Genomic DNA, 19,935 nt, shown 5'->3' with positions numbered 1-19,935 from the left:
AAAAATGAGGTAGATGGGTTTCTAAAATAGCATAAAGTTAAAAAAAAAAAAAAGCCAATATTGAAACAATTTCTTCATTACTAAAAGTTTGATTATGCAGAGTGGGGGGAGTTCTAAGGCATTTAATTAATTTTTCCCTTTCCTACTACCCACCTTTTGACCATTTCTTGCTGCGGAGAGAAAGGAAAGAATTTGAACCACCAGAGGTTAATAAACAACTGACGAAATCAAATTTAATTTTAATCAGTTTTTTTATAACCTGGCCAAGAGGGCTAATATAGGAAATGGTTACATTAGGATGTTATTTTTATTGTAGAGGCCAACCTGGTACAAAGAAGGCTGGACAGGCTGCCAGGAACACGAGTCAGAAGACCAGGCTGAGTCCTGGGTCTGCCAACTAACAGAAGGTCTGGAGCAAGTCACTTCACCTGTCTTCACCTTGTTTTAGCAGAGACTTCCTCATATTTGAAATAGTGAGGGGTTAATGAGATGTCGTTTCTCCTCCAACATTCTCGACTCCCATAGATACTGGTTAAATAACACAGACGTACCAGTTATATAATGCAGGAAATGGAAATGACCGCAGAACAGAAATATGTTTTGGTGATAAGGCAGCAGCTACCTAATTGGGAAAAGATTTCACCGGCACTGCTGCCCATCATAATCCAAGGGCACAGTGAATTGTTTCAGCATGACACAGTGAGAAAAAAGCCTAGTTCCACTTACGTTAATGCAATACAGTACGGGTATTGGATTCAGCATGATGTATAAGAAATATTTTGTTCTGCATTCCATGATTTGCAATTCCCTAAGTAAATCTTAAGCTATTTCTGAAAACCTGCTTCTGCAATGACATAAGCAGTGTGGCAGGCAGACATCAGGTCCCAGCCTCCTCTGAATATCATTGGGAAACCCTGGTGGCATAGTGGTTAAAGAGCTACGCCAGCCAACCAAAAGGTCGGCAGTTTGAATCCACCAGGTGCTCCTTAGAAACTTTATGGGGCAGTACTACTCTGTCCTGCAGGATCCCTATGAGTCGGAATCGACTCGACGGCAGTGGTTTTTTTATGATGCATTGTTCAGGCTGGGTCTGAACTGGCCAAAAGAATGCAGGAGTTGGCTTTCCTTTGCTTTTACCTGCCTTTTTTTTTTTTTAGCAAAAGTACATTGGTCAAGAGACACATTTTGGAAAATTCTTCTAACCTTTAGTGTTTTTGCTATTCTATATGCTAACTCCACAAGCCCACCACCATCTGGAGAAGTCACACGCGCTATGCAAACAAAACATCCCAAGAAGGTGGGCAACACTGGTGTCCACTGAACTCTAGACTTAGTGGCAAGTCTTAGAAATGTCCAACCCTGCTCAAGGCAACAAATATTAATATTGGCATGCACAAAGTTTTTCTTCCCTTCAATCTGTAAAGAGAAAGAGTTCATCTAAAATCAGCCTACACAACTTAAAACAAATATTTCTTGTAAAAACTCCTCAAAATGTCAGCACAGGGGCAGGGGTTTGGGGACCATGGTTTCAGGGGACATCTAAGTCAACTGGCATAATAAAATCTATTAAGAAAACATTCTACATCCCACTTGGGAAAGTGGTGTCTGGGGTCTTAAACGCTAGCAAGCTGCTATCAAAGAGGCATCAATTGGTCTCAACCCACCTGGAGCAAAGAAGAATGAAGAACACCAAAGACACAAGGTAATTACGAGGCCAAGTGACAGAAAGGGCCACATAAACCAGAGACTACATCAGCCTGAAACCAGAAGTACTAGATGGTACCTGGCTACAACTGATGACTGCCCTGACAGGGAACACAACAGAGAATCCCTGAGGGAGCAAAAGAGCAGTGGGATGCAGACCTCAAATTCTCATAAAAAGACCAGACTTAATGGTTTGACTGAGGCTAGAAGGACCCCAGAGGTCATGGTCCCTAGACCTTCTGTTAGCCCAAGAGAGGAACAAATCCTAAAGCCAACTCTTCAGACAGGGAGTGCACTGGGCTGTAAGATAGAAAATGATACTGGTGAGGAGTGAGCTTCTTGGCTCAAGTAAACACATAAGGCTACGTGGGCAGCTCCTGTTTGGAGGCGTGATGAGAGGGCAGAGGGGGACAGAAGCTGGCCGAATGGACATGGAAATACAGGGTGGAGAGAAGGCGTCTGCTGTCTCATTAGGGAGTGAGCAACTAGGAGTATATAGCAAGGTGTATATAAATTTTTCTATGAGAGACTGACTTGATTTGTAAACTTTCACTTCAAGCACAATAAAAATTAAAAAAAAAAAAACTCCTCAAAAATCTCTCCATAACTTAGCCTAATACTTTCTATCTTATCTATTTTTTGGTTTATATTTTTGTCTCTGTATACAGCAAGTTTCAACCACCTCTATATTCCCTGTGCCTCAATGAACTGACTTCAAAATTCCTGAGCTTCTCTTATTGACCCCTAGCCGCTATTGTAACAATCTTGACTTCAAAGCAGATGCCGCACAAATCTTCTTTTCAACAACATCTAAGAACCAAAAAAACCCACTGCCGTCGAGTCAATTCCGACTCATAGCGACCCTATAGGACAGAGTAGAACTGCCCCATAGAGTTTCCAAGGAGTGCCTGGTGGATTTGAACTGCCGACCTCTTGGTTAGCAGCCCCGTAGCACTTAACCACTACACCACCAGGGTTTCCATGTCTAAGAAACATCCTTAAATATCATGAAAACAACTTGTGTGCAAATTAACCTCTGGAATGTACAGCTTCCAAGGTGACGGAGTAACAAGTTCTGACTTCTTAGGAGATTATTTTGAAGCGGTTTGAAACCCTAAGCTACCCTTTTCGGGTTTAATCACTTTCAAAAGACAACAGTCATGTTAAAAAAAAAAAAAAAAAAAACTCAATAGTAAGTGGTTATTTAAAAAAAAAATTAAAAACCAACTCCTGTCTTTTTCCCATCATGTCTGAAAAAAAGTAACAAGAATGGCTAATAAAAGGTGATAGTGGAAAGGCTACGCCTCTTCATTGTAGCACCTGCAGGGAACAGACCCCTTAAGAGTCATTACTTTTGAGTGATTTCTAAATATACTCTGTACCTGACTCTGAGGCACACCGTTGGCTAGCTGTCAGGATGATAAGAACCTACTTCAGCAACATTCAGAGCTCTGCCCTCTCCCAGGAAAGTGATATTCAAAACTCTCCCATCTTGCCAGAACCTCCCAGATTTCAGGATTAAATGAAGTAACTTTTCTGGCAGGACCACCTGGCACAGAGAACTAGACTCCGTAATCATGGGCTTAATGGCTAACCGTAGTTTGGCAATGCGAGTGTAGGAAATCTTGGTGGTATAGTGGTTAAAAGTTACGACTGCTAACCAGAAGCCTGCAGTTCGAATCCACCAGGCGCTCCTTGGAAACTCTATGGGGCAGTTCTACTCTGTCCTGTAGGGTCGCTATGAGTCAGAATCAACTCCACGGCAGTGGGTTTTTTGGGTGGAATGTGAATGTACACGTATTCGTAATTCATCAGGCCATATGCGCACAACTTTTCTGATAATCAAAAACTCATTGCAATAACTCCTTTCCATAAAAAGAGCTCTTTACGGATACCATACTTTATAAATTCTCCCAGGAAATTATATTAACTTTATATCACTATCATTTTCTTCCCCATCAGGTAAACAGATGAAATGGTAGAGACTGTGGGTATAAGAGAAAGTGCAAGGGAATACAAGTTAGGTTTGGCTTGCAGTTCAGGTTCTGCCACTATCTGTCCAGAGTCACTGTGAATCTGGGCAGGGGAGGGGAGGGGGAGGGAGGGGAGTGGACTGGGCAGGGGAGGGGAGGGGGAGGGAGGGGAGTGGACTGGGCAGGGGAGGGGAAGGGGAGGGAGGGGAGTGGACTGGGCAGGGGAGGGGAAGGGGAGGGAGGGGAGAGGAGGGGAGGGGAGGGGAGGGGAGAGGGAGGAGGAGGGAGGGGAGGGAGGGGGGAGGGAGGGGAGGGTAGGGGGAGGGAGAGGGAGGAGGAGGGAGGGGAGGGAGGGGGGAGGGAGGGGAGGGTAGGGGGAGGGAGGGGGGAGGGAGGGGAGGAAAGAACCTAAGAGCCTAGCCTGGAAGTAGGAATGGTTTAACGGCAAAGGATTCAGGAAAGATGATTTCTAAAGTTCCTTTTACCAGAAACAACAGGATGCATTGCAGTGGGCAAATCTGCTGCAAAAGACTTCTTTCAAGTGTTAAAAGGCAAAGATGTCACTTTAAAGACTAGATGCACCTAATCTAAGCCGTGTGGTTAAGAGCTATGGCTGCTAACTTGAATCCACAAGGTGCTCCTTGGAAACCCTAGGGGGCAGTTCTACCCTGTCCTACAGGGTCCCTGTGAATCAGAGTCGCTATCCCTGGATGGCAAAGGGTTTGGTTTTTTTGGTAACCCAAGCCATAGTGTTTTCAATTACCTGATGTGCATGCCAAAGCTGGACAATGAATAAGGAAGGCCGAAGAAGAACTGACACCTTTGAATTACAGTGTTGGTGAGGAATATTAAATATACCATGGACTGCCAGAAGAACAAACAAATCTGTCCTGGAAGAAGCACAGCCAGAATGCCCCTCAGAAGCAAGGATGATGACGAGACTTTGTCTCACATACTTTGGACATGTTGTCAGGAGGGATCAGTCCCTGGAGAAGGACGTCATGCTTGGTAAAGGAGGGGTCAACAAAAAAAGAGGAAGAGATGGACTGACACAGTGGCTGCAACAATGAGCTCAAGCATAACGATTGTGAGGATGGCGCAGGACAGGGCATTGCTTCGTTCTGTTGTACCTAGGGTCACTATAGTTGCAATCGACTCAACAGCACCTAACAACAACATCCAAAGGACAGTCAAGCTGGAATTATCTTTAAACTCCTAATTCAAAGGTCTATGCAGTTACATTTATCTTAGACTTCAGCTTAGGAGTCTCCCTCTCAGTTGCCCCCAGTGCATGCTCACCTCCTTATATGCTGGAGTCATTTTCTCCTTCCTACTCAGCAGGCCTCTCTCATTCTCCCTTCTGGCCAAGGCAACCCTATCCGTCACGCACCCTACTCCTAACCCATAAGGCAGGGAGGACCAGAAAATCTCAACTGTTTTGCTTTGTACCTGGATTCAAAAGCGGCATCTGCTGTCTGTGGAGCCATCTGTTGCTTGCTTTGCCATGAGACAGGACAGCACGGGCATCAGAAGCGGCGTGTTACAGGTCACACGAGGGAAGAATCCCCTTCTGGGGGCGGCCGCACCCAGGCATATGGTCCACAGTCACCACTGCTAATGCCACCCCTCCCCCAGCAAAGAGTTTATTCGTTTCCTCATGGGGGGACCTCTGAACGCTCTCCACAAAGGGTCGGGTCCAATTTTAAAGAAAAAAAAAAAAACATTTGCCTAATATTGGTTTCTAAATTCACTAATTCTGGGCTGTATCTAGAACTGCATCCGCCATTAAGCTCAGGTGAGACCTTAGCAACCACTCATCTCCAGGTGTCTCAGTTTGTAACAGCCATTAAATGAACAGGATTGGATTTAGTGATACCTGAGGCTCTCTTCAGCTCTCACATTCCAGAATTCTGATGTTAAGCCGACTCCAAGTAGTCAGTGAACACAGCAAGTTCCTTTACCTCTAAGGTACGTTAAGGCTCTAACGCCAACGGCAAAAGGATCCGCTACAGACAGAAAGTCTTCTGTGACGTGCTCTCTTTGTGTTGAGCAAGAACACAGTTAAACAAGGTTCTTGAGGATCTAAGTCAGATTAGGCTCCCTCATCTTGTTAACATTTGCCCTTGAGGTAATACTCCAGTGCCAGGTTTAGGGCTAGATAATTCTGTTGGTGGGTTCTGTGCATTGTAAGATGTTCACAGCATCCCTGGCCCATTAGATGCCAGGAGCATGCCTCTCCCTTGAGTTGTGACAATGGAAAATGTGTCCAGACATTGCCAACATCCCTTGGGAGACAAAACCACCTTCTCCATTGGAGTTGAGAACCACTGCTTTAGTGCATATACGGGCTTTATAATAAAGCAGGTCACTTGGAAGTTGCTTTAGTCTGAAAGCGGATGATATATACCCAGTTAATACCTAAAGCGCGGCAAGACCGTAACATCTGCGCAGACAGACAGCTTTATAAAACAAAGCACGTGTATTCTACTTGGAAGATGTGCAAAACCACTCTCTTTCAAGTCCATGGCTCCACCTCCCTGTTAAGGGTTGGAAATTAGCATACAAAGTCATAAACTCAATTGCTCTTTAAATTTATTTAAAAGGAGTCATGTTCTCCACATCACTTCTCCAGTACACTCCAGAATCAATCCTTACTTAAAAAAAACAAGCCCTTTGCTGTTGAGTCGATTCCAACTCCTAGATACCCTATAGGACAGAGTAGAACTGCCCCATGAGGTTTCCAAGGAGAGCCTGGTGGATTCAAACTGCTGACCTTTTGGTTAGCAGCCATAGTTCCTTCCTAACCACTAAGCCACCAGGGCTTCCAGTCCTTACTTATGGACGTCAAAATGGAGCTTTAAAGAAAATAGTGAAAACCAGCAGTTTGTTTAATCACTTTGGCTTTTTCTTTCCTCTCCTGTGCAAAAGCTAGTAAATAAAATGTTTCTAGAAAGGTCGTTTAAGTGAACATGCTCCAGTCAGGGTTCTCTAAGATGGGCGTTAGCAAGCTTTTGACCCAAATTCCCAAACATCTTTTCCTCCCCTACCTTTAAACAAGGATTTAGCAGACACCCCTACAGTCAGTCCTCAGCCCCAAAAGAACAGCTGCCAACCGTAGGAAACAGACGGCGGCCTACAAATGCACTGAAATTATGACTACTCTTAACCAAACATCTCGTTTTTCCATTTGTGAGAGAGGCTGCGATTTGCAAACTCTGGGTTTCAGGAGGTGAAGGCTACACCAGTCGGTATTAAAGGAAACGCCAGTTAGAAACGCTTTGGAAACTTTACAGAGTTTCTTAAGTACATATAATGTTTAAACGTTCCACATTAAATATATGAGGCAAAAAAAAAAAAATCTTTTAAATACCTAAGTCGAGGGCCTGAAAAGGGACCCATGAATAGACACAGCGGTTACTTCTACTTTTCAAAGAGCTTCAGTCCTATTCAAACAAATGTTTAGACAATTGAGGGCATAGCACTAGGGATATAGCCATTCTGTTAAAACAGCGGGCAACTCTAAAGGTTTATTTGTCTCATATCCAACGACCCTGTTGCTGTCCTACCAGGAACCAAGAATTCAAGCGCTCTCAGGGCAAAAGTTTAACCCTCTGAAACTGTGAACCTCTTAAACCGCTCCCAGCTGAATTCAGATGATGTTAGAATCCCTGAGACATCATACCTCAAACGCTCAAATTAAGCCAAACTAGGAAGCTTAAAGTTACACATTCAGGATTTGAAAATACGTATCTATAACTTATACAATAACATAAAGAAGGGAAATGTGGCTGACAAGCATTTATGCTAAAACGACTCCTCGTTTGTCTGCCTCTTCTAGCTCCAACTCCCAGCTGCGTCTGGCTCTGCCTATCTGGGCATTGGAGAACTCTAGAGCTACTTCAGTGTTGCAGAAGGAAGACTTCTAGGGATGTGGGCAGGGCCAGCCAAGAGGATTTCCAGCCCCGGGCAAGTCTACCGACATAAAAAGGCTGCCGGCGCCCTCCCTCTTCTACATCAGAAAGGTAGATGAGTAGACGCTGGAAGCGGGCTGCACACACTAAACACTTTCAAACAGGAAACCCGAACCCTGGGAGGGACAGCCTGTCAGCCTTTTAATTTCCTGGCGGTGGCAGGAGTTAGCCGGGTCTTCAGCACTTTGATAAGCGATGACTGTTTGGGCTGTTACTAAATGCACCAGCGAACATTTCAGCTGCGCCTCCACAACGCGGGGCGCAGGCTGAACGGGGTTTCAAAACGTTCTCCAAGGCTTCCAGCCGCTATCTCTAGCGGTGGGGAGACAGCCACACCATAAACTTTTAGGGGATCTAAGGCCAAAATCAAAACCCGGGACTCCCGGCTGTTCAAACTCGGGAGTTCCCTCTTGAAAAACTGTGAAACCAGAAGAATTTATCTCTTATTGGATCTAGCCGGAAATTGGCGGGGGGGGGGGAGTAATTGTTTCTGAATCCTGCGCCCCAACATCCAGCTGAAGACCTTCTCTTTCCAGCGCTCTCCCTGAAAAAGCAGCTCGATTATGAAGATTGGGGTCCTTCCTTCCTGGCTATGCCTCAGAACTCGGCAGAAGTTGCAACCTGGTACCCCCAAGCCCCGCCTGTTCCCCACCATCGCGCCCTGAGGGTCTCCTCTTTCCCGACACTCTTCCCCAGAACCTCCTCAAGCAGAGGTCCACCCAAACCCAGCCCCACAGAATCGTGCAGAACAGGGTTCAGGCCCCCGCAAAGCTGCGCAACCCGGCTCTTTCGACCCCAGCCCGGGCTTTTGTCCCCACCGCCAGCAAGAGAAGCCAAGGAACCCCGCGCCCCGCGCCCCGCGCCCGCTCACCGTCTCATCTTCCCTCCGCGCCGCGGCTCTCGGGCCCAGCCGCCCGCCCGTCCTCCCTCCGGCTCCGGCCCGGCCCAGCCGCAGCCGCGCGCCCGCCGGCCACTCGGGACTCGCCGTGCGCAGTGAGCGCGCCTCCCCGGCCCCGCCGCCGCCTCCTCTCCGCCCCCGACCCGCGGCGACCAACTCGGCGGCGGGGGAGGCCGCGCCTGCCTGCCTGCAGCCGCCCGGGCGCGCGGAGCCGGCGCAGCCCCCTCCTCCAGGCCGGCCGCCGGCCCCTCCTCACCTGGCGGCTCGGCTCGGCAGGGTCCCCGCGGCGAGGACTGGCAGGCGCGCTCTGTGCGCCCGCGGCGCTGTGTGGTCCCCCTGGGCCCAAGTGGTGGGCTCCGCGCGGCTCCCTCCGGCGCCCGCGACCCCCTTGGTGGCCACCGCGCGGGGACAGAGGGGTTTTTTCCGGCAGTGGAGTGGGTGGCCCACGTCTCTCCCGGGCAGCTTGCAGTGGAGGTTTTTACTGCCGCGGGCGGCGCCTGGCTGTTCCCCGCATCTCCCGGCCCAGCCTCTCTAAGCCGTGTTTACAGCGGTGCAGCGGAGACTTTTGTGTCGGGCTTTTTTATGAGCGGGAAGAAGGGCGGGAGGGTACACGTCCTCGGGTGATGATTTCCTCACCCCACGATAAAGTTTCTACTGGAAAACTCCAGGTGGCCGCACCTTCTCCTGACTGGACGCCCGCAGGCAGGTTTACCTGATGCGTCAGAAAAGCAGCTTTGCGAATCTTCGGAAAGGAACGGCCTGAGCTAAGGGATGGGAACCAAAAAAATAAAAACCCAAACCCGTTGCCATTGAGTTCATAGCGACCTTACAGGACAGAGTAGAACTGCCCGCATAGAGTTACCAAGGAGCGCCTGGTGGATTCGAACTGCCGGCCTTTTGGTTAGCAGCCATAGCACTGAACCACTACGCCAGCAGGGTTTCAAAGGGCTGGGAACAGGAGGGTTTAAAACTCTTACATTGACTTCCTTTTAGTCATTTTTCATGGAAAGTTTCTGTATTTTCCAACCTGTTTTTCTGAGTTGCTGTAACAGTTTAAAATAAATGCTGATGTGAATGTCCTCCAAAGGGTGCTTGGTGAAAGGCCACGAAATCCACCGAGAGCGGCAGGAATACGACCCTCCTTTCCAGACTCTGAGAAACCCTGGTGGCGTAGCGGTTCAGTGCTATGGCTGCTAACCAAGAGGTTGGCAGTTCAAATCCACCAGGCGCTCCTTGGAAACTCTATGGGGCAGTTCTACTCTGTCCTATAGGGTCGCTATGAGTCGGAATCGACTGGAGGGCAGTGGGTTTGGCTTTTGGTTCCAAGCTCTGAGCGAGACCCCCGGGTTACAAAGGTGAAGCACTGAGCGAGACCCCGGGGTTACAAAGGTGAAGCACATTGGTCCTTGAGGAACTCACAATGGCAAGAAAAAAAGCCCAACAGAGTGCAAACCATTTACGTTATGATCAGTGTTATTTTAGCTTCCAGAAGATGAATAGCACTGGGGGTGGCACCGAGTCATCAGTGTAATGACTAATTTAACACACTTTTCATGTGTGGAATTGAAAGTCTGACTTCTGATTTTTTTTTTTTTATCACCAATGAAATTCTTGGTGTTTTATGGGATTTTCCCCCCGCCCTGTGTCTTTGGCCAGTAGAAACATGCCCAAGATCAGTCCAGACCAATCAAAGGAGCAGATGAATGTTCCAGCAATTCTCTCCTCTTCCTACATCATCCGTTTCCCCCTCTTTACTGGATCCTTCTCATAATCATGTCATTTCTTCCATCTTAAAAGAACAAAAAATCTTTCTCTTGACTTCACTTTCCCCTCCAACCAACTTTCCCTTTTTTTCTGCCTCCCCTACAGCAGAACTTCCGAGTTGTGAAGAAAAGCCATTACCAAGTTCTCTCTTCCTATTGACACTGAAAAAAAATACCAGGTGCCACTGAGTCGGTTCAGACTCATGAAGAGCGCACGCGTGCCAGAGTAGAACTGTTGCTCCACAGGGCTTTCAACAGGTGATTTTTTCTGAAGTAAATCACCAGGTCTTTTTTCCAAGGCCTTGGGCGGACTGAACCTCCAACTTTTTGGTGAGCAGCTAAGCATGTTAACCATTTGCACCACCCACTTAATTCCACTTCTAAACAGACTTTTGCTTCTACCCTCCCCATGGAACTGTTCTTGTGGAGATCAAGCTATTAAATTGAAAGGTTGTTTCTCAGTCCTCATCTTACTTGAACTACCAGTACCAATTAACCGTCCAACACCTCTTCCTCCTGGAAACACTTACTTGACTTCCATGACACCATGACACCACACTTCCATGGTTTTCTTCCAGCTCCATTGGTTGCTTCCTTCTCAGCCTCCCTCTCTTCTCCCAGCTTCTGAGCATTGCAGTGCCCAGAGTTCACACCTTGAATCTCTTGTCTTCTCTATCTACACTTCCTTGGTGAGCTCATCCTGTCTCATGGCACTAAATACCATCTATGTGTTGGTGGCTCCCAATTTTACCCCAGCCTAACCCCTCCTTGGAACACTAGGCTTATGAAGGCAACTGGCCACCTGGATATCTACTAGGCATCTCACAGTTGACATGTCTCACACGCTGAGCTCCTGAAATTCCTCTCCCTGCCTCCCAACTACCTTGTCCTGACTGAAGTCTTCCTCATCTCAGGCCCCAAACCTTGACTTTTCTATTTCCGTCATATTTCAAATCCAATCCATCAGGAAATCATTCGGCTCTTCAAAATAAATCCAAAATTCAGCTACTCTACATGACCTCCACTGTTGTTAGCACCCACTTCCAACCTATATACCTTGTCCTGCCTTTGGTTATCCTTACCTTGTTTCTGCTTTTCCCTCATGCTGGTTATTCCCAACACAGCAGCCAGCATGATCTTTCTCAAACATTAAAAAAAAAAAAAGTTGCAGTCGAGTCAACCCCAACTCACAGTGACCCCAGGTATGCCGGAGCAGAACTGTGCTCCACAGGGTTTTTAATGGCTAATTTTTCAGAAAGTAGATTGCCAGGCCTTTCTTCCAAGGTGCCCCTGTGTAGACTGGAGCCTCCAACCTTTTGGTTAGCAGCCAAGTACATTCACTATTTGCACCACTCAGGGACTCCTTTCAAACATGACCCGTTGCCATCCAGTTGATTCCGACTCACAGTGACCCTGTAGGACAGAGTAGAACTGCCCCCTAGGGTTTCCAAGGAGCACCTGGTGGATTCAAACTACTGACCTTTTGGTTAACAGTCAAACGCTTAACCGCTGCACCACCAGGAGCCCCTTTTCAAACATTAAGGCAGCTCGTATTACTCCTCTGCTCAAAACCCTGCAACAGCCTTATCTCAATCACAGCAAAAGTTAAAGCCCTTGTAACAGCCTTGAAGGACCACACGTGGTCACACTGACCTCAGTATTCCTAGACTGTGCCAGGTATGTTTCCATCCCAGGGCCTTTGTCCCAACTGTCCTCTCTACCTGGAATTCCTTCCCCCTACAAATATCAGCATGGCTGCTCCATCACTGCCCTCAAGACACTGCTCAGATCTCATCATCTCCCTCAGGCCTAACTTCCCGCCCTATATAAAATAAAAAATGCTCTCTCCATCCAAGTTATCTTTACTTTTCAGGCAGAATCATCACCTACTGGCAGATTACGAGATGTATTTTTATTATGTTTCATGTCAATCTCTATTCATTAGAAGGTAAGTTCCATTGCAGGCAGGGATTTTTGTCTGTTCCCTTCAATCTGTATTCGTAATGAGCCTAGATTGGTGCCTGCCGTGTGGCTAGTGACCAAGAATGAATTAACGGCCTCGACCCGAAGCACTATGGTTTCAAACATCGCCCAGGACAACACTAGCAATACACTTGACTAAGTAGACATCTATGAGACAGTCGTTCTCTCTTTTGAGGGTCTAAGGTGCATACATTCATACTAACAAAAAGCAGTAGAAGGGCCAAAAATACATTGCTTTTATTCATGTCTAAGAAAAAAAAATGCTAACGCTTACTGAGTGCAACAGTTATTATACACACCAGGTACTCTTCCAAATATAGTATTAGTTTGTTTAATCCTGATAACAACCCTAAGAGGTAAACCAAAAACAAAAAACCCATTGCCGTTGAGTAGATTCTGACTCATGGCAACCCCATGTGTTACAGAGTGTAACTGAGCTCCACAGGGTTTTCTTGACCTTAACCTTTACTGAAGTAGATCACCTGGCCTTTTCTTCCACAGCACCACTGAGTGGGTTCAAACTGCCTACCTTTCAGTTAGCAGTCTGCAGGATCTTTGCTACCCTTGTTTTATAAATTAAAAAACTGAGGCACAGAGAAGTCAAAGGTCATGCAGCTAGTAGGGACAGCAGGATTTGAACACAGACGGTGTGGTTCTAGAGTCCATGATCTTAGAGCTATCCTTCACTTCTTCTCCAAGCACGAATGAAAGCCGGAGAAATTTCTGTAAAATGAGTAATTCCTAATTACAAGACAAAAAAAAAAAAAAACGATCCTCATGGATCTCCCCTTGCTGCCTTACGTTATACTGGAAGAACTTTCATGATCACCAAGCTCCCTGAAGGCCAAGGGGATCGTGTTATTCATGTTTGTGTGATTCACAGCTCTAAGACTTGACACTCAAAAAGTCTTCATCTAATTTTTTTAAGTGATTAAACCCAGAAAGGCTCACACTCCTGATGAGTTTGTGTGGTTTTCAGTAGCTTTTTCTGTGCCATAGCAGCCCAAAGGCAGAAGAGACCACCCTTGCAAGTGTCAACTGGATTGTTAACTGATGACCTCAACATCTTAAGATGCCTTTTGAGGGCATTATTGACCTTCACTGAAAAACAAACTTCTATTCTAAAAAAATGGTTACAATAATAGCCGATTCCTGTTTTATGGATTAACATGATAAAGGAGCACCACTGTTTGCATCAGGGACAGCATAAAGGTAGCCCTCAAAAGAGTAAACTTCTCCTCCCTCTGTGGAAATGCTATGAAACCATCAATTTCATCTATGTCCTATATAAATTGAGTTCCACATCATAAACTCCTTTTCAATTTTAGTGATAAATAAATTTCCTCTGTCCTAAAAAATGATGTATTTTCACTTTTTAGAAAAGGTATAGTTATACCTTCATCTCTTTCGCACTGGATTTGCAATTGTTGGAAAGGAGATTATGCAACCTACCTTTCCCTTTGTATGTGGGTTTCAAGGAAGCTCAGAGTCACACTTACTAGTAACTTATTGTAACTATGGTAATAGTTTGCTTTCTGCTCCTTTTTTAATTTCTCTGATGTATTTTTATTCCACTAACCTTAAGGTACTTCAGGATAGATCTTGAAAGGTTCTTTTTGAGGATGAATGCAACACCATTCCTCTTCGAGTTGTCATTCCCAGCATAGTAGACTATATGATTGTCTGATTCAAAATGGCCAATACCAGCCCATTTCAGCCCACTAATGCCTAGAATATCAATGTTTATGCGTTCCATTTCATTTTTGACGATTTCCAATTTTCCTAGATTCATACTTCGTACATTCCAGGTTCTGATTATTAATGGATGTTTGCAGCTGTTTCTCCTCATTTTGAGTTGTGCCACATCAGCAAATGAAGGTCCTGAAAGCTTTACTCCATCCATGTCATTAAGGTCGACTCTACTTTGAGGAGGCAGCTCTTCCACAGTCATCTTTGAGTGCCTTCCAACCTGGGGGGCTCATCTTCCAGCACTATATCAGACAATGTTCCGCTGCTATTCATAAGGTTTTCACTGGCTAATGCTTTTCAGAAGTAGACTGCCGGGTCCTTCTTCCTAGTCTGTCTTAGTCTGGAAGCTCAGCTGAAACCTGTCCTCCATGGGTGACCCTGCTGGTATCTGAATACCGGTGGCATAGCTTCCAGCATCACAGCAACACACAAGCCCCCACAGTATGACAAACTGACAGCGTTTCAAGATCTATCCTGAAGTACAACACTGTCAGTGATAGGATAATATCCATATGCCTAGAAGGAAGACCAGTTAATACAACTATTATTCAAATTTGCACACCACCTGCTAGGGCCAAAGGTGAAGAAATAGAAGATTTTTATCAGCTGCTACAGTCTGAAATTGATCAAATATGCAATCAAGATGCATTGATAATTACTGGTGATTGGAATGCGAAAGTTGGAAACAAGAAGGATCAGTAGTTGGAAAATATGGCCTTAGTGACAGAAACAATGCTGGAGATCCAATGATAGAATTTTGCAAGACCAACGACTTCTTCATTGCAAATACCTTCTTTCACCAACATAAATGGCAACTATACACATGGACCTCGCCAGATGCAACACACAGAAATCAAATTGACTACACCTGTGGAAAGAGACGATAGAAAAGCTCAATATCATCAGTCAGAACAACGCCTGGGGCCAACTGTGGAACAGACCATCAATTGGTCATACACAAGTTCAAGCTGAAACTGAAGAAAATCAGAGCAAGTCCACGAGAGCCAAAATATGACCTTGACTATATCCCACCTGAATTTACAGACCATCTGAAGAATAGATTTGATGCATTGAACACTAGTGACCAAAAACCAGATGAGTTATAGAATGACATAAAGGACATCATCCATGAAGAAAGCAAGAGGTCACTGAAAAGACAGGAAAGAAAGAAAAGACCAAGATGGATGTCAGAGGAGACTCTGAAACTTGCTCTTGTGCGTCGAGCAGCTAAAGCAAAAGGAGGAATTGATGATGTAAAAGAACTGAAGAGATTTCAAAGGGCCTCTCGAGAAGACAAAGTAAAGTATTATAATGACGTGTGCAAAGAGCTGGAGATCGAAAACCAAAAGGGAAGAATGCACTGAGCGTTTCTCAAGCTGAAAGAACTGAAGAAAAAATTCAAGCCTCTAGTTGCAATAGTGAAGGATTCCATGGGGAAAATATTAAATGACGCAGGAAGCATCACAAGAAGATGGAAGGAATACACAGAGTCATTATACCAAAAAGAATTAGTCCATATTCAACCATTTCAAGAGGTGGCATATGATCAGGAACCGATGGTACTGAAGGAAGAAGTCCAAGCTGCTCTGAAGGCATTGGTGAAAAACAAGGCTCCAGGAATTGATGGAATATCAATTGAGATGTTTCAACAAACAGATGCAGTGCTGGAGATGCTCATTCATCTATGCCAAGAAATATGGAAGACAGCTTCCTGGCCAACTGACTGGAAGAGATCCATACTTATGCCTATTCCCAAGAAAGGTGATCCAACCGAATGTGGAAATTATAGAACAATATCATTAATATCACACTCAAGCAAAATTTTGCTGAAGATCATTCAAAACTGGCTGCAGCAGTATATTGACAGGAAACTGCCAGAAATTCAGGCTGGTTTCAGAAGAGAATGTGGAACCAGGGATATCATTGCTGATGTCAGATGGATCCTGGCTGAAAGCAGAGAATACCAGAAGGATGTTTACTTGTGTTTTATTGACTATGCAAAGGCATTCAACTGTGTGGATCATAACAAACTCTGGATAACACTGCGAAGAATGGGAATTCCAGAACACTTAATTGTGCTCATGAGGAACCTTTACATAGATCAAGAGGCAATTGGTCAGACAGAACAAGGGGATACTGCATGGTTTAAAGTCAGGAAAGTTGTGTGTCAGGGTTGTATTCTTTCACCATACCTATTTAATCTGTATACTGAACAAATAATACGAGAAGCTGGACTATATGAAGAAGAACGGGGCATCAGGTTTGGAGGAAGACTCTTTAACAACCTGCGTTATGCAGATGACACAACCTTGCTTGCTGAAAGTGAAGAGGACTTGAAGCACTTACTAATGAAGATCAAAGACCACAGCCTTCAGTGTGGATTACACCTCAACATAAAGAAAACAAAAATCCTCACAACTAGACCAATGAGCAACATCATGATAAATGGAGAAAAGACTGAAGTTGTCAAGGATTTCATTTTACTTGGATCCACAATCAACAGCCATGGAAGCAGCAGTCAGGAAATCAAAAGACGTGTTGCATTGGGCAAATCTGCTGTAAAGGACCTCTTCAAAGTGTTGAAGAGCAAAGATGTCACCCTGAAGACTAAGGTGTCCCTGACCCAAGCCATGGTATTTTCAATCACATCATATGCATGTGAAAGCTGGACAATGAATAAGGAAGACCGAAGAAGAAATGATGCCTTTGAATTGTGGTGTTGGCAAAGAATATTGAATATACCAGGGACTGCCAAAAGAACAAACAAATCTGTCTTGGAAGAAGTGCGGCCAGAATGCTCCTTAAAGGCAAGGATGGTGAGACTGCGTCTTACATACTTTGGACATGTTGTCAGGAGGGATCAGTCCCTGGAGAAGGACATCATGCTTGGCAGAGTACAGGGTCAGCAGAAAAGAGGAAGACCCTCAACGAGGTGGACTGAAACAGTGGCTGCAACAATGAGCTTGAGCATAACAACGATTGTAAGGATGGCCCAGGACTGGGCAGTGTTTTGTTCTGTTGTGCACAGGGTCGCTATGAGTCGGACCCAACTTGAGGGCACCTAACAACAACAACAACAACAACAACAACAACCTTAAGGTACATTTGGGTTTTGCTCTATGTTCTCAAATATATACGAAGTATAAGTAATAGAGTAGCTATTCAAGTTAAGACCAGAAAGTTATCCTAAATGAAAGTGGAAATCATTTGGAACCTCCCTGGGGCACAGAAAGACAAATACCTCCATTTTCTTTGCTCAGTAAGTTTAACGATTATCCTCATGTGGTGCTTTGTGTTTAAACATGAAAATACTTACGCTCTAATTAGGATACAAATCTAAATACACTTGGAAGGGCTGGTTAATTTTTGCATCAAATGTTGTCTTTCTGCCCTGCCCCCAATCTTTTCTTTGAGTTTGTATTGGAATCAAGCAGGAAAAAGATGAGTGTGTGTGTGTGTGTGTGTGTGTGTGTGTGTGTGAAACAGACGAGGACGAGGTGTGCCCATGCCTCTTCCAGGTTAACCCACACTCCAGGACCCTGAATTGGCCTACTCTTCGCGCATGGTAGGCTTAGAACAAGGAGGTTTTTTTGCATCTTATCTGCTTGTCGCAGGGGAACAAAAAAAAAGGCACCCCTTCAGCAGCTCCCAGCTGAGTCTCTGATTTTGCCAGCTTCCTATCGGATACTCGACATTGCAGGGACCTCAGCTTCTCTTCTCCCTGTTGTTCTTCTTTGCTTTCCTTTCAACTAATTTTCACTAGCCCTCCAGTGATCTCATACCTTAATTTCAAATTTTTCCTTAATGATTCATCCATTTACTCAGCCACCTTGGCAGGGACCAGTGGTCAAACTGACATGCCAGATACATACAGACTTCACTTCACTGACCACTCCTGACAACTCAGAGCCATAGCCAGCACTCAGAACATGACAAAGGCTAAAAGAAAGGCTGCCACACAATGTGCCTGGGTGGGCGGAAGATGGAGATAAAGCATTTATTATGTGTTCCTATACGAGGGGCTTACTGCCTAGCAAGTAACTGTGATGTAATAATGTAATATAATGCAGATTGTAAACAAACGATACAAGCATATTTTGATGAGTTCAGAGAAGGGCCTATCACTGCCCAGTGAATCTGTCAGGAAAGATAACATATATTATCTTCATACTGCAGAACAGGGCATTCCAGGCGGAGAAATTAGCCTGAGGTAAGCAGGGGGACCTCAAGGTGAAGGGAGGTGAGGGAATGGTGAGCAATCCAGCCTGGGCGTAGCAGTGCACGGAAGGCAGAGTAGGAGGTGAGACTGAAGGAGCTGAGCCGGATTTGGGGGCAAGGGAAAGATGGGGCTTTGCATTTTAGATTTCATGTCTAATACTGTTTTAATTATGTCATGTCCTTGCTCTGAACTTGCACTGGCTCTTCCTTGCCTAACAAACACAGGAAGAGCCAGCAGCTGGGTAGGAAGAGGGACCTGATTACATAGGGCTAGGATCAATGAGAACGATGCAGGCCAGCCATAGGATTTAAGGACTCCAATAAAGCCATACCCATTCTGTTTCCTAGAGTTGCCATGAGTTGGAATCGACTGGAGGGTAATGGGTACTCTATTTCCTAACGTGCTAAAAAAGGTATTAACCCCCAACTCCTGAAATTCACCCAGAAGCAAAAATGAAATAGGTATTTTTGGTTGTTGGGCCAAGAGTTGTACTGGAAACTCAGTGATTTAATATTCCAGTTAACCAGCCCTGCCACCTGGGACTCCTGGCTACTTGATTGACCTTTTAAAATGGTCCACTGCATGGGGATAATTGCCTTGTTTTGGCCAGAGGAGTTGTAAAGAGTGCTAGTAAAAACCTTCTTACATAGCACCCAGCCCTGTCTACAGATGTAGTGCTACTGCTTGATGGACTCTAAATGGTTACTTGATATAGACAGTGAGACATGGACAGTGAGACACAGACAGTGAGACACGGATAGTGAGACACAGTAAGATGCGGACAGTGAGACACAGACAATGAGACACAGACAGTGAGACACAGTGAGACACAATGAGACACAGACAGTGAGACACGGACAGTGAGACACGGACAGTGAGACACAGTAAGACATGGACAGAGAGACACGGACAGTGAGACACGGATAGTGAGACACAGTGAGACACGGACAGTGAGACACAGACAGTGAGACACGGATAGTGAGACACAGTAAGATGCGGACAGTGAGACACAGACAATGAGACACAGACAGTGAGACACAGTGAGACACAATGAGACACAGACAGTGAGACACGGACAGTGAGACACGGACAGTGAGACACAGTAAGACATGGACAGAGAGACACGGACAGTGAGACACAGTGAGACACGGACAGTGAGACATGGACAGTGAGACACAGGACAGTGAGACATGGATAGTGAGACACAGACAGTGAGACACAGTGAGACACAGATGGTGAGACACAGACGGTGAGACACAGATAGTGAGATACGGACAGTTAGACACAATGAGACACAGATAGTGAGACACGGACGGTGAGACACAGATGGTGAGACAAGGACGGTGAGACACAGATAGTGAGATACGGACAGTTAGACACAATGAGACACAGATAGTGAGACACGGACAGTGAGACACAGGACAGTGAGACACAGATGGTGAGACACGGACAGTGAGACACAGTGAGACACAGACACTGAGACACAGACACTGAGACACAGTGAGACACAGACAGTGAGATATGGACAGTGAGACATGGGCAGTGAGACATGGCGAGACACAGACAGTGAGACACGGACAGTGAGACACAGTAAGACACGGATAGTGAGGCATGGACGGTGAGAAATGGACGGTGAGACACAGAACAGTGAGACAAACACAGTGAGACACAGACA

At 45.6% G+C, this 19,935-nt stretch overlaps 1 protein-coding gene across 6 annotated transcripts in view; it reads right to left on the bottom strand.

Annotated features, from left to right (window-relative positions):
• The window catches only part of PHLDB2 (pleckstrin homology like domain family B member 2), a 333,831-nt gene that overhangs the window by 146,703 nt on the left and 167,193 nt on the right, over window positions 1-19,935 (bottom strand). The window contains exon 1 of one of the 6 annotated variants that reach the window (XM_003412997.3): window positions 8,520-8,602. The exons of the other annotated variants lie outside the window; for them this stretch is intronic. The gene's annotated coding sequence lies outside the window, so the exon portion shown is untranslated. Of the gene's footprint in view, window positions 1-8,519; window positions 8,603-19,935 lie in introns of those variants that run through there. 6 annotated transcript variants of the gene reach the window in all.

Source organism: Loxodonta africana, chromosome 1 (assembly GCF_030014295.1).
Source record: "Loxodonta africana isolate mLoxAfr1 chromosome 1, mLoxAfr1.hap2, whole genome shotgun sequence".
Taxonomy (NCBI): Eukaryota; Metazoa; Chordata; class Mammalia; order Proboscidea; family Elephantidae; genus Loxodonta; species Loxodonta africana.
The sequence above is the reverse complement of the archived record's forward strand: the minus strand, read 5'-3'. Positions and strand labels throughout refer to the sequence as shown.